We start from the raw sequence: 13,841 nt of genomic DNA, 5'->3' as shown, positions 1-13,841 counted from the left end.
TTAATGAGGAAACAAAAAATGCTATAGTCACATTTATGTCTACTAGGCTTGGATAAAAGTACAAAGCTATGTCACCTTTCAAGCTGACTAATCAAAACAATTGAATTTGAGTATTTCTATCTAAAAATTAATCTTGTTCAAATATATGATCTAGATAAATTTATTCTAGCTAAGTTATATATGTTATCTATTGGAATTAAGGTATATTTGTCATTAGTCCAAACACTTATTTAATTCTAAATGCTTACCGAGCTCATCACTCAGTCTACAGTTTATACCAAGCTTTCCCTTAGAAACTAAGCATATGGGTAGTTCAACAGTGTTTACCAAGTTCATAATGGTTACTGAGTAGAACAATGTTCTCCAAGAAGTTAATGATCACTGAGCTTTGCCATTTTTACCAAGTGATCAAGGTAAATGAAGGACTTAGTGTTTACCGAGTGATCAAGGTAAACGAAGGACTTAGTGTTTATCGAGTGATCAAGGTAAACAAAGGACTTAGTGTTTATCGAGTAATCAAGGTAAAAAAAGGACTTAGTGTTAACCAAGTGATCAAGGTAAATGAAGGACTTAGGGTTTACCAAGTGAACAAGGTAAATGAAGGAATCAATGTTTATCAAGTGAAGAAGGTTATCAATGGATTTAGTTTTTATCGAGTGACACAATATTCACCGAGTCACCAATGGTGATCGAGTTCCAAGCTACTTAGAGTGATTAGTATGGACTGTGCCTCTACTCCTACCAAGTTCATGACGATGCAGTGTATTGTAGTGGATGTCGAGTATCAGAAGGTCATCAAATCAGCTTGAGAATACTGAGTTTTCTACTATCTGGCCAACTCAGTAATGTTTTGATTCACTTGTGTTTGGCCGACCTTACTAGTGTAAATATTAGAATGGTATATATGTAATGTATTATATCATTTTTAAAAGGTGAAAAGATGATTTGTATCTTTGAATTGCAGTATTTTGAGAAGAATAAAAGAGGATCAACGAAAGAATAGAGGAATACAACAAGGTCAACATAGATGCAGAAAAGTTATATCTATCACATCAGGTGATCAGTGCATAAAGGATCTTATCAGCAATCAGTTGTAACCAAATCCACTGCTTCATCCTAATAGGTGAATTAGTTTGTAAATCCTTTAATAGGGTAGACTTAACAGTATTTTGTAAATCTCCTAATAGAGTGCATACTTTATTGTATGTTTGTAAATCCTCTATCAAGGTGGATCTAGCAATCCTACTTGCTCCTAATAGGGCGGATCACCAGAAGTGATCATTGTAAGCCTTAACAAGCCAAATTTATACTACAGTATTGATGTTTTGTAGGATTCATCCCCACCCCAATTTTACTTTCTAATTGGAAGGTTTCTGGGTCATCAAATTAGTGTGTTCATGTGTTATGAATGTTTATCTTTTTATGCATACAGTAGATTAGATGGATGGATGGTGAATATGTTATTATACTGAATTGACTTGAAGTTTTAGAGTTACTGATTCACCCCTCCCCTCTTAGTAACCTTGTTAGTCTTGATTATTTCCAACAATTGGTATCAGAGCATTGTTGTTCTCAGGATAAAATTTGACAGCTTGAGCAAAGATCAAGGACAATGGAGATATTTAGACTTGACAAATCTATTGAGAATAAAAAGCTAGATCTGGAAATGGCCATGGCTCAACTCAAAGAAGCAAAGGAGAATCTTTCTCAATCTCTAAAAAGAAGAAAGGAACTTGCAAGACAAATGAATGATCATCAGTATGTTGAAGAAAAGATTTAAGACCTTTTACCATCAAGTAGCTCAAATGAAGCTAATGAAGCAATCAAGGAACTCCTAGCAAATAATGGTTCTTTGCAGGAAGAAGTAAGAAAGCTTGAAAGAGAACAAGAAATCCAATCCATCAAGCTATGTGAAGTTTTTGAATAGAGAAACAAGGCAAATGAAGACTTAGAGGTAAGAAATAATCAATCCCTTCAGCATGAAAATCTTATAGGTCAACTATCTAATGTAGATGAAGAAATTGTGAATTTAAGATCTAAGAATGAAAATTTGAGAAATGATTTAATCACTGAAAGACAATTCAATGCAAGCTTACAAAGTGATCTAAGATCTGAAAGAAAAATCAATGAAAGTTTGGAAAATGACTTAAATATTGAAAATCAAATCAATGAAAGGATGTTAAAATCTCAAACAGATGTGGATCAATTGAATCAGCAAAATGAGCAGAATCTTCATAGACAAAAAGGTAAAGCAGGCCTTGGATACAATGAAGAAGGTGAATCTTCCAAACAAGGTACCCAAAGGAATCAAAGACCCACTTGAAATCACTGTGGCAAGATAGGTCACATATTTAACATATGTTGGAGCAATGGTAAAGGAAAATTCAATGGTAAATGCTACAATTGCAATCAACATGGTCACAAAGCCAATGAATGCAAAGAGAAACCAAAATTTGAAGGCAAATGTCACAAATGCAAGAAACAAGGTCACAAGGCATCTAAGTGCAAATCTAAATCATTAAATCCAGCAAAACGTATTGTCAAAACATTATTTCATTGGGACTACAATACTTGGTGCAGATGTCACTATTGTGGAGAATATGGACTCATTGGAGTAAACTACACAAGGCATCACCTAAGGAAGAAAGTTACTACCATAAAAGTCTATACATGTATCGAACTTGGTCATATATCCAAGAATTGCATGAACATAGGAAGAGTTGAAGATGAAAAGAAAGCCAAAGCTGACAACATTCAAAACCATATGAGACAACAATGGATTCCTAAATCTACTGAACCAAAAAGTTCAAATGATGGCAATGCCACTCAAGAAATGGGTGACTCCACCATTTCTAATTAGACTCATCAAGGAGGATCAAGTACTGCATCTTCAAGCTATATCCTAAGAAGTTCTAGAATGAAGGAGTACAAATAAAAAAATAATATTTTAGATACAAGACATAGTTCATTGTGATGCATCTACCTAGCAAGGTTGGTCTCAGACTTAATCGAGCTTGGTCAAGAATATAAAATGTTTTGTTTGTTCACCGAGTTTCAAGGTTTATCGAGTAAGTCGATGACTATCTGAAAAACCCTAGGTCATCTCAGCTACCTTCGTACCTAAGCATTAATGACAAAATTTTCATCAAAAAGGTAGAATTTGATCTCATTTTTTACCATGAATTTAGAATATACAGAGAAAAGAGATTTCTAAGAGCACGCAAGTGAGTTCAAGTGATTTGAAGTGATTTTTGAGAGAATAATTTGTTTTATGAGATCATTCTCTCATAGAGAAGCAATGGCATCTGTGAGCACCAGCAGTAGTAAGGTGAAGAGGGGCTCTGAAATGGTTGTGAAGGGAGTCAAATGGAGAGCACCTAGCTTCAAGCTCGTTCCCACCATAGCTAAATCGCTCAACTCGCATGGAGCTCAATCACAAATTCCACCAATGGTACTTCTTGTTAATGATATTCGTACTCATTTTAACTACAATATTTTCAAAATTGGTACATTGGAAATGGATAGTGCCCTAGCTGAGTTATGTGTGGATGGAACCCTCAACCCCAAGCACAAGCATCTGGAAACCAAAGGTTTAACCCATATCCCACACTTGCTAAGGAACTTTTAAATGAAATGGATAAGATACATTTTAAGCCATGTGAATAATGGTCAGTTGTGGTTAGAGCAACCCTTCTTAATAACAAAAAAGATTATTCATAAGATCATGGGTTTACCAATGATGAGCAAATCCAAAACCACTAAAATCCTAAGTCGGGATGAACTTCATAAGTTAACCCTAGCTGAATGGGATGGTAGAGGACTAAAGCTTAACAATGTATTAGATATAGAGCTAAGATTTGGAATTAGTGTAATTGCATACAAGTTTTATAGTTCAAGGAAAATGAATAGTGTGCCCTGTGAGGCTGTGGACTTAGCATATAAGGTTGTGAAGAAGAACATAGAGTTTGACCTAGCAGATGTGCTATTGAAACAACTAAATAAGAACATGGATAGTATAAGGACCTCAAAGACCAACCCCTTTAAATTTAGCTCTTTTTTAGTTTGTTTATTTTTCTATGTACAAAATTTTTTCCCTTTTAAAGGTATAGTAGTATGGAGAAAGGATGTTCCAATTTTGTATCAGATTAATGAATTCATTGCAGAAATGGGAATTTTTTTTGATAAAGTAATAGATAACTATTTTGAAGATTTCAAAGAGAGGATGAACAAAAGGTTTAGAATTCCCCCTAAGCTTGTTGAGGACTATAAAGATGATGTATGCTTCATGGTTGACTGTGACAAAGTGTATATACAGGCGGTCATACCCTTAGTGGCATGAGTAAAACCATTGCCTTATGAGCTAAATATTGATGAAGCAAGAGATATAATTGAGGCACTGATGAATGATCCAACCATTCCCAATATTCCAACATTCGGTACCTATGATGAGGCAATATCAAGAATTGAACTTGAAATCAAGCTGCCTCATGCTATTAACAAAGGAAAGAGGAAAATTGCTAAGTTAAAAACTAATACTGGCCCTCTTATGCTTACCGAGGGAAAAGATGAATATGTAGAAGAAGAAGAATCTGAAAAAGAGGAATCAGAAAAGGAGGTAGAGCCTGTGAAGAAGAAAGGTAGGGTAATCATTACCAAACCTGAGGTAGTATTTTCAAGAAGAACAAGGAAAGACAATAAGGAAAGTGAAGTTGTGTTTAACAAGCCTTATCTCACATTTGAAGATAGGCTAAATAAACTCAGGATTGGTGCAAGAATCAACAACTTTAAAGCCTTAAAGTATGAATCAAGGACTCCTACTGAGCAAAAGGAAATTGAAGATCTGGTAATGGAGAAGTTGGGAACTTGGAAATTCTCCCCAAATCAATTTGTCTCCCAAATTCCTACAATATTGTTTAATAAAATAAAGGTAATATGGGAGAACACCAAGAAAACTATTAGAGACATTTTTTAACAAAAATTGAGAGAAATGGTACCTAGCTTGATAGATGCAGAAATCAAAAAGGCAATGAAGGATCATGAAGGAAAAATGAATATGAGATTCAAAACATGTCTCATATTATTAAAGAATATTGAACTAGTTGTTAAGAATGCAAATAATTTTTGGAATGATACTTATAAACTGCATAAGCCAAGTGATGAACTTGTTGAAATCAAGGATGATGACAGTGATGATATGGATGATGAGCAAGGTAATGATTCTATCTCCATGGATGTAACTGATGAAGATCTTCAAGATATGATAATGGAGAAGGAGGAAGAAGAAAATGAGGAAGAAGCTAATGAGGAAGACAAAGAAGAGGATGAACTAGTGAAAATTTCAGCAACAGTCGTTGGATCTCTTTCTCACACTTCACCAAAATCTATTACTATAGAGACAGCTTCCACTAGTGAGATTGTGAGCACTACAACCACATCAATTACTCAATCTTCACCAGTCTCCTCCCAGCTCTAGGTATTCCCAATCCAAGTGCCAAGCACTTCATCTACCAAGCTATAGACAACTTCTTCAATTATTGAGTCATCCATTGCAGTAGCAAGCACACAAGGTATATCAAATCCTCCTGCAGTATGTACAGTAAGTTTTCCAATTTGCTCTCCAATTATGTCAACATCAGCTACATTAGCACCAATTTTTGCACTAGTACTCCGGTATGCACATCAATTTTTGGAGTTATATCAATTTTGGATACAGTTAGCACTTCTCTCAATCTTCCTTTAGTTGGTTCTATTCCAGTTTTGACAACCAGTCTAGCCTCATCAACCATTGTCTCTGTTTTCAAAGGAAAAGATGTTAGCACATAGGCAAGAAAATGGATGAGGATGTAGACTTGGATGAAGAAATTATAATTCCCAAGATAGATATAGATACTGCTTTAGTTGATGAACTAAGAATGCTCAATCAGCACATAGAACTAAAGGCAAAGCATAAAAAACTAAGAAATGATAGAGATAGAGAGTTTAATATTATTAAAGGAGCAAAGAATATTATTACTGAGGCTATAGGTGTTGATGTTGATACTTCTCAACACATTTTTTCACAATTAGAAGAGACAGTTAATAAATTGAATGAGGATATCTCTAGTCAAGAAAAGTTGATGGAGAAGGTAGAAAAGATGTTTGATAATAAGGTGCTTGAGCACATTGCTTAGCATATAGCAATAAAGAAACTTGAATTAACCATAGTTTTGGCCAAGATTGAAAACTCTTTTAATAATGTAACATCTCTTTTTGCTAAGCTTTGTGATGTTACCAAGTATACTAAGGAGATAAGAGAGAAATTGAATAAGATAGATGAGGATCTAAAAGCAAGTGCACAAAAGCTAAAGCTTGACCCCAGTTCAAGCTCATCTCATCACCTCAAAATCATTTTTTTGTCAGAGAAGTAGGAAAAGTTATTTAGAGAAGTAGGAAGGATTCGATCTACACTACTAGATATCTAGAACATGATTCTTCCTATCATGGACATAATGCAGAAACATATTGCATACTCCAAAACATTGATCCATGACAACAATTTCTCTATTGCAGACCATGTGATTGAACTTTCTGCAAAAGTTCAAGTAGCTTTATCCACATGCAAAATATTGTAAGAGAATTGGGATAAGACTCTACAACTCATTCTCAAGGTAAATTCTAAGTTTATCTCACATTTTGGTGTCTCTATGTAAATACATTATTTTATTCTTTGGCATTATTGTGAAAAAGGGGGAGAAAGAGATACTCGGGATATTGGTGAGATAAATGTACAAAAGGGACAAAGAGATACTATGAATAAAAGTCATATAACTCATGTAAATACCTTGTATGGGGGAGTTATATGTAAGGAAGCCATGTATATTTAGTAGAATCAGATGTCAGTATGTTAGATGTTGTATATAAGTTTTAGCTAATAAGTGTTTTTCTCACTAATGCCAAAGGGGGAGATTTTTGGAATTAAGGTATATTTGTCATTAGTGAAAAAAATTATTCAATTCTAAATGCTTACTGAGCTCATCACTCAGTCTATAGTTTATACCAAGCATTCCTTTAGAAACTGAGCATATGGGTAGTTTAGCAGTGTTTACCAAGTTCATAATGGTTACCGAGCAGAATAGTGTTCTTCAAGCAGTTAGTGGTCATCGAGCTTCTCAATGTTTACCAAGTGATCAAGGTAAATGAAGGACTTAGTGTTTACTGAGTGATCAAGGTAAATGAAGCACTCAATGTTTACTGAGTGATCAAGGTAAATGAAGGACTCAATGTTTACTAAGTGATCAAGGTAAATGAAGGACTTAGTGTTTATCGAGTGAACAAAGTAAATGAAGGAATTAGTGTTTATCAAGTGAAGAAGGTTATCAATGGATTCAATTTTTACCAAGTGACACAATATTCACCAAATCACCAATGGTTACCGAGTTCCAAGCTACTTAGAGTCATTAGTATGGACCGTTCCTCTACTCTTACCAAGTGCATGATGCTGTAGTGTATTGTAGTGGATGCCAAGTATCAGAAGGTCATCGAGTCAACTTGAGGAACCCGAGTTTTCTACTATCTGGCTGACTCAATAATGTTTTGATTCAGTTGTATTTGGCTGACCTTGCTAGTGTAAATATTAGAATGGTATATATGTAATGTATTATATCATTTTTAAGAGGTGAAAAAATGTTTTGTATCATTGAATTGCAATATTTTGAGAAGAATAAAAGAGAATCAACAGAAGAATAGAGGAATACAACAAGGTCAACATAGATACAAAAAAATTATATCTATCACATCAGGTGATCAATGCATAAAGGATCTTATCAACAATCAGTTGTAACTAGGTCCACTGCTTCATCCTAACAGGTGAATCAGTTTTTAAATCCTTTAATAGGGTAGACTTAATAGTCTTTTGTAAATCTCCTAACAGAGTGCATACTTTATTGTATGTTTGTAAATCCTCTAACAAGGTAGATCTAGCAATCCTACTTGCTCCTAATAGGGCAGATCACCAGAAGTGATCATTGTAAGCCTTAATAGGCCAACTTTATACTATAGTATTAAAGTTTTTTGGACATCATCCCCATCCTAGTTTTACTTTCTAATTGGAAGGTTTTTGGGTCATCAAATCAGTGTGTTCATGTGTTATGAATGTTTATCTTTTCATGCATGCAGTAGATTAGATGGACGAATGGTGAATATGTTATTATACTTAATTGACTTGAAGTTTTAGAGTTACTGATTCACCCCTCCCATCTCAGTAACCTTGTTCATCTTGATTATTTCCAACAGGTATCACACTTTTCCAATTGGAAATGCCTATTAAATTCATGTTTTATACTAGTTTATGTCCAGTTACTGAAAAAATATAATTATTTTAGAAAACTAACATTTCAATAGCTCTTAATATTTTTTGTGATATATTTTTAATATCTTATAAACACCATTTTATAGAGCCCAAAGTCAAGAATATTATCATATAGAGTTTATAGTGTTTTAAATAGATATAGTATATTATAATTAAAAGAATCTACAAGAACATATTTTAACACTCGGAAAGATGTAAATTTTTGAAAAGAAAAAAATAGTAAATCATATCATTAAAATTTAAAACTTATATGACATTCTAGAGTAGAGAGTTCTCTTCTAGATTGTATAATTTTATTCTTCTTAGGATAGATTTATTTTGAAAAATCTAGTGGGACATAAAAAACTATCAATTTTAGGTGAGTTAAAATTTGAATGTTTATAAAAGTAGAAATATAAGTCTTAAGACAATTTTTTTTTAAAAATGTACTAGATATATATGCTATCTATAACATAGTCTGAGATCAAAGGGAAATAAGATTATTTTCATATAGTTTTGTTGTGGGCACTAAACCCCTAATTTTTTAGCATTTTTTAACAACTAACATATTATCTATAAAAATTATTAAAATATATCAATTCTTAATCCAAATAATTGTTAAAAATTATAATCCTAAACTTGATCAATTTCTACACATTTCCTTAGATTACTTCATTTTCAAATTCTAAATAATAATACCAATTTTATATCATTGAAGGTGAATAGTTATACTTTTGTTAGCCTTTTCTTTCACAAAAGGGTGACACGGGTTTGTGCTTTGACCTGCCTAAGGAAAATACGTAGCTAGAGAAGGCAAGCCAAATACCTATGGAATGTGAGAAAATAGAGGAAGCAAGTCCTATAGATAGTATACCCCACAGTTTTGACTAACCAACTAGAACATCTATTTCCAGTAATTGACCACATATTACAATTGGCAGTGAATCTATGCAAGTAGATAACACCAATGTGATAGTGGATAGAACTGAGAACCCATTCAAGAATTTTGGTACTATTATTGTTGGCAATATTGTAGATTATAGCAACTCATATGATGAAGTAAAAGATCTAAAACCTAAGGAAGAAGATGCACCTTTTGCAAAGAAAATTGAATCTAACAATGAAGCAACTACTTCGAGTGTGCCTTTAGTAGCAACAACAACAACACCATCTACACCACCTACTCAAGTAGTAGTGGTCTTAGTAGTAGCTATACAATAAAATGAAGAAGATGAAGCACAAAATCTCATATCTTCTTTGAGAAAATTTCTTGAGAAGAAGAAATTAATTAAGTCCATTGAAAAGATTTTGATTTCAGTTGTAGATAGAATAAAAAAGACAATGAATCCTGTGGGTACACCAAAAGACATTCAACAATGCACACCAATTTTTTATAAAGATTTTGATGATGATAAACAAACAAACAAAGCATGATGGTAAACTTCTTAATACCATGTGCACAAATATAAGGAATGTCATAGAAACATTGAACGTATTGAAGAGGGAAAATAGGTTTATGCTAAGTGCAACTTGGGATAGATTAATCTTCAAAGTTTTTATGAGAAATTCAAAGAGAAGGTAACTTAAGTTCAGACACTCATTGACAACTTTCTGAAATAGAATCAGAAGTTAGAGACCTTTGAGCATGCAATGTAAGCTATTCATGATAGCATCATGGATTTACAAGCAAAAAAGAAGAAAGCTCTATAATGATTTACTATTTTTAGAGATCACTTATCCCCATAGGTAACATTGCTTGAAAATTAGTTGGCAGAATGCTTGGAAGCAAAGTGTTCATATGAAAAATTTGTAGCTATAGATTTAAACATAGAAAAGTTAGCCACATATGCCTTATGTGCACTAATCAATGTATCTAATGCACGTAAAGATAGTTGGAAGAAACACCTTGCATAGTTGAAAATCAACTTTAGTGATTGTTTTTCCAAGTTTTGATATAGCTACCAGATTTTGACAGTTATTTTTTTCCTTTTTTTTTGGTACCTTTGCCATTGATGTCAAAGGGGGAGACATATGGAAAATTGTAATTGTAAACTAAGTTATATATCAAAGTGTAGTAGTTAGCTTTGCTTCAAGCAAAGTTTGTAATCAAAGTTATAAGTGATGTAATCCTTTTCAAAACATGAATACAATGTTTTTATTATATTATGGTTTTTTTTTTTTATTGGTATGATAGCATGTTTGGGACTTAGCCAATTTTCCTAATATGTTGCCATAAATGCCAAAGGGGGAGATTGTTGGAAATATGTTCAATCAATCAAATAAGATGATATATATATATATATATATATATATATATAGAGAGAGAGAGAGAGAGAGAGAGAGAGAGAGAGGAGGGGTAAAAACTTTATTGAAAAAGAAATCAAAGATGTATAGAATAGACCAGGGCCTGAACCCCAGGAAACACTAGAAACCACAAAAAAATTGTAGAAGCAAAATCAACTCTCCCTGACTCCACTTACATCCTCTGTCAAAGTCCTCTCCAAATCTTTATGTAACTCACCTGGCAGCTGCTCCCACTCATCAATCCGTGAACCATCTATATTTCCAGATGCCCATTTTGCCAAACTATCAGCTACCCTATTTCACTCCCTTTGAATATGGGTATAAGACACTGAATCCAACCTAGAACTAACCTGTAAAATCTTTTGCACTATCAAAGACAACTCCCATCTAACATCCAAACACTTTCTCTCAAGTAGAAGATTCACAAGAACTTGAGAGTCAGATTCACAAGTCACCTTATGCCACCCAAGAGAAAATGCCCTCTACAAAGCATAAAGAATAGCCAACCCTTCTATTCTATTAACAATTTGCATCCCTTTATTGACTGAGAATATAAAAACCATCTTACGATAATAATCCCTACCAATTCCACCTATATCAGCAGGCTCTGGATTTCCCCTAGATGAACCATCAGTATTAACTTTTAAAATGCCAGCCAGAGGGGTCATCCATTTCCCTATCCTTTGAAATTTATGTTTCGCCCTTCTACCTCTCCTAGCACAGGCAAAGTCTAGAGAAATTCCTAGAATTCCAAACCTGTCAACCATTATAGCATCCTCCCTCTCAAGAGGCATCACAACCTCACTCTTAGCTAAGACTGTGTCCTAAATCATTCCCAAAATTCTAATCCAAACCTGCTAAATCCCCAAAGCTTCTCCCCAAAATATTCTCCAATTTCGTTCCAGCCAGACTTGCCATAGCAAAAAGGTAGGTCCAGTATACCAAACATCCTGCAAGAAGGGAGCCAAGGACGGGGACCTCCCCAGTCTCAACCAAAAATCTGCCAGAGAGGAAGCGTGAATGCACGGGTGTTTCCAAACATCCCACTAGAAATCCCATAACTGTAGAGTGAAAGAGCAATGGAAGAACAAATGCACAGAGTCTTCCTCCTCACTACTACAAAGGATACATCTCGATGGGCTAAAAAACCCCCTCTTCCGAATATTGTCCCAAGTCAGGCACCTATTCCAAACCAAGGTCCAAGTAAAGGAGTTACATTTTGGCCAAGAAAACTGACTCCAAACTTTCTTCCACCATTGAACCTCCCCTCCCACCAGCTGTTGGGAGAGAAACTCCTGATAACTAGAGGAAACAGTATACATGCCCTTGGGATTAGGGGACCAGGCCAACACATCATCACCCCTAAGGGCATTACAGTTTCACCCTAAAAGAATGTACTGGAGCTCATCTCGCTGCACTTCTGAACCAAAAATGGGCCATTCCTCTGGATTCTTCCACCTCGCCTCCACTAGCTGACCCTGAGGGGAAAAAGACTTAAAGTCACAGACTCTTGACCATCCAGCATCAGAGAAACTCTGAGCCAACATGCGCAAATGAGGATACTAAACAACCAGGGGAGGATACTCATCCCAAGCATCATGCTAGAACTGAGCCTCTGAGCCACTTTTGTAGATCCAATGTAAGCCACCCTTAATGAGTGCAACTCCTTTCTTGAGAGTACTCAAAATCACAGAGCCTTTCCCACACAAGTGATACTGAGGGATATCATTATGGGGGATCCCTGGAAGTTACTTCAGAGACAAAATTCTAGCCCAAACCTGATCCTTTTCCACACACCAACACCAATACAATATGGCAGCCAAAGCAGTACCAGTTAGCACTGATTGTCGTAAACCATGACCACCAAACTGTTTTGGGCTACATACAACCTTCCATTTGACAAGACTCCACTTGGTTGAAAAAAGAATACCAGCCCATAAAAATTGTCTTGCTAAGGAGTCCAGTTCCCTAACAATGCTCAACGGTGCCACTTGAACCATACTCGTATAGAGAGGCAGAGTTTGAACCAAAAAAATTGAATCAGTTGGACCTGACCAGCAAAGGATAGCCAACGATGGGTCCAATGAGTAGCTTTGGCCTGAAACTTGTCAAGAATGACCTGCCAAGAATCCTTAGACTGCCTAGCACCAAAGATAGGAATGCCAAGGTAGAGCACAGGAAGACTTCCAATTTGGAATCTGAGAATATGATTGATTCTCCTCTGAATAGAAGGTGGAGTGTTAAAGAAAAAAATGGAAGATTTGTCCTCATTAATCAAATGACCTAAAGCAGCAAGATAAACATCCAACACTTTGCATATATTAGAAGCCTCCCGAATGGTAGCCATGCCCATCAAAGTTGTATCATCCACAAACTGTAGGTGAGACTATACAAGAAGACCTCCTCCCCATTGCTAGCCCTGAATAAAGCTCCCTTCAACATTATTTTTTATCAATCGACCCAAACCTTCTGCCAAAAGAAGAAACAAATAAGGAGATAGGGGATCGCCCTGCCATAATCCCCGAGAGGCACCAAAGAGATTAGAGTGTTCCCCATTAATCAAGACTAAGAAAGAAGTTGAATTCACACAACTCATAATCCACTGGATCCATTCCTCCTCAAAAAAAAAGGCACCCAAAACCTTTTGGAGAAATGACCAATGGACTCTGTCATATGCCTTAGCCATATGCAACTTAATGAACATAGCCTTGTCTTTTGAATTGGCCATAGAATGAATAGTCTTAGTTGCCACAACCACCCCATCTAGGATCTGGCATCCCTTCACAAAGCCACTCTGTTCATCAGAAATTAATATTGGAAGCCACTTTTTTAACCTATTAGCTATCAACTTAGATATGATTTTATAAATAACATTACAAAGAGGGATAGGGTGAAATTGACTTATCCGATCAGCCCCCTCCCCCTTGGGGATGAGAGCAAGGAAAGTAGAATTCAGAGCCTGAAGCATTTGTTTGTTCCTTTGGGATTCTTGAACAATTTCCAGTAAATCTATCTGAATAATATCCCAAAATTCCTAGAAGAACTCAATCAAAAAGTTGTCTGGACCTGGAGCTTTTCCTTTTTTCATCTGGAAAATAGTCTCCTCCAATTTCTCCAAAGAGATGGCCCTCATAAGATGCTCTTTCATTTCCAAAGAGACTAAAGAAGGAATACAACAGAGGACTTGGGCCTCTTCAACCGAGTCCCCTTG

General features: G+C 35.3%; 1 pseudogene; it reads right to left on the bottom strand.

The window, feature by feature from the left end:
• Positions 1-12,977, bottom strand: part of LOC149579742 (alpha-bisabolene synthase-like) — a 29,417-nt pseudogene extending 16,440 nt beyond the window's left edge.
• Positions 12,978-13,841: the final 864 nt, after the last annotated feature.

Source organism: Cupressus sempervirens, chromosome 1, assembly GCF_028749045.1.
Source record: "Cupressus sempervirens isolate cs-2001-9-10 chromosome 1, ASM2874904v1, whole genome shotgun sequence".
NCBI lineage: Eukaryota > Viridiplantae > Streptophyta > Pinopsida > Cupressales > Cupressaceae > Cupressus > Cupressus sempervirens.
The sequence above is the reverse complement of the archived record's forward strand: the minus strand, read 5'-3'. Positions and strand labels throughout refer to the sequence as shown.